The 2,157-nt window shown below is 57.6% G+C and overlaps 1 protein-coding gene across 1 annotated transcript in view; it reads right to left on the minus strand.

Moving 5' to 3' along the window:
- LOC113205385 (uncharacterized) overlaps positions 1-2,157 on the minus strand; it is an 82,591-nt gene that overhangs the window by 1,999 nt on the left and 78,435 nt on the right. The gene's annotated exons all lie outside the window — the stretch shown is intronic.

Raw genomic sequence — 2,157 nt, forward strand, 5'->3', positions numbered from 1 at the left:
GGACTCTCCTAATCCACATTCCGTCTGCCCAGCCCGCCGCAGCTCGCCAGAGCCCCTGCAGAGCGGGGGGTAGGCAACCGGCCGACGAGTGGGTGCGGCGGGCGGCCCGCCCTGCGATCCACAAGCGGCCCGCGGCCAGCGGCCAGCCACCCGCCGTTCTGTTTATGTCTCGTTCACTTCACTCTCTCTCTCTCTCTCTCTCTCTCTCCCACCCCCTCACCATCTTCCCCTCCCCTTACTGCTCAACTCCCAGCAGTGCAGTGTGAGCTTGTGAGTGCTCTTGCTCGTCTTACATACCCCGCACCCTGCGGCCACACAGACGCCGTCGCATCGTCGGAAACCCCCTTTCGCCTCAAGCGTTTCCCCCCACCCCCCTCTACCCCTACTATCTCTAACCCTTTTACCCCTCTGAAAATTACAGTTTATGGCGTTATGGATAAATTCTATGAGAATTGCACGTGGTTAGGGGACGCCGCCCTTGCTGTCGTCACGCTTGATGCCCCCCCCCCCTCCTTTGCTCCATCAGCCCACCTCGCTCTTCCATGAAAACGTGCACTAAAAGCAGGACAGAGGGAACGAGGATATCTGCGAATAATGCAATTAAATCAGAGTGGCGTGCAGCGGCGTGCAGCGGCGTGCCGAGGTGAAGACCGGCGATGAGCGGTGTGGGGTGCGGGGGGGGGGAGTGTGCTGCTCGCTCTGCTGGCCATTGTTTGCCCGAAAACTAAATTAGGGAGTGGAGGCATCCTTCGTTCCATTTACCAACCGCTCCCCCCCCCCTCCTCGTCGCTTCAGCTCGTCTATTTCGCACGTAATGCTAGTCGCACTTGCACAAATCATCTTATTTTCTGCGTCTCATTTTTTACAATATTATTTTGGCCTGTTTGAATTCTATGTTTATATTATTGGACAAAAATTATATGTTAGGCCTAGTTACATATTTGGTAGGGTCTCTCTCGCGGTCTCGCGCGCCCGTGGCTATTACCGTTGGCGATGGGTGGGCTGTCGGTGGTCGCGGACCCCCGCGGGCTGGACCGCGGTGGTGGACCAGACCGCCACCCGCGCTCTCGCGGCGTTTCGGCGTCCCCCGATATAATTGTTTGGTGGTCATGGGGGTCCTCTCGCTATCTGTCGCTGCTGTGGGCCGGCGCGCGCGCGTTTGTGTGTGTGGATGGGTTTTGTGCGTGATGGGTTGTGTTGCCGTGTGCGGTTTCGAATGGGCTGGACTGCGGCTCGTCTGCCACCCCGCTCCCTCCCCCTCCCCCCTTATTCCTCTTAACCACTGTAAATAAAGTAGTTGTAGGTTTCAGAAAACTTTCCATTAAAAATAAAAACTGTAATATTACTCGATGGACATATTGAGTTAGTTTTCTTTTATTTATGAGAAGCAGTCAGTGTTCAAACCTTTGCCCCTCCCCTCCCGCGAAGGGATCGCCCACCGCGCAAACTCTGCCGTCCTCCTGCATCCTTTCGAGATGCCGAGGAAAAAGGGAATTGGGGGGGGGGGGTGGAGCGATGTGTACGCTGCTGCGCTGTATCGCGCGCGCACCACACACAACTTGCACGGCCGCTGCATATATGCGTTGGCTCCTTTATTATTCCCTTCCTCGCGGACGAGTGGCTCGTTTCTCATATGCATGCATTATTTTAGCTTTTCTTATTATTTTGCCTTATTATTATTCACATTGTTGCCCACTTCCACCTCAAATCTACCTACCCTTCCTTCTCTCTCCCCCTTCCTCTGCGACTCCAGCTACCACCTCGTCAATAATCCCGTCTGGGACCTTTGTGCCCCTCGCGGCGTGGGTCCGCGTCCGCACACACTCAAGCTGAGACACTCGCACACATTCACACACACACACACACACACACACACACACACACACACGCGCGCGCGCGCACAAGCGGTTCCACCCGCAGGGCCCGCAGGTATCCATCCAGTATTCAGGAGTTTGAGGACCAGTTGGCCCGCGGGGCGAGAGGGGCGCTGCGGGGGAAGTGCTGCCCTGCCCTGCCGCCAGTGGACACTGCCTTGTGTGCACGAGGGGCGCAGCGCGCCGGGCCGGGGCCGGGCCGCTGTCTGTACATGCGGTGGCGGTGGTCGTGGTGGTGAAGTATCCTGGTACGGAGGAGCCGCAGGGCGAGGCGAGGGGAGGA

This window comes from Frankliniella occidentalis, unplaced genomic scaffold, assembly GCF_000697945.3.
Source record: "Frankliniella occidentalis isolate FOCC.00 unplaced genomic scaffold, Focc_3.1 Scaffold97, whole genome shotgun sequence".
Classification (NCBI taxonomy): Eukaryota; Metazoa; Arthropoda; class Insecta; order Thysanoptera; family Thripidae; genus Frankliniella; species Frankliniella occidentalis.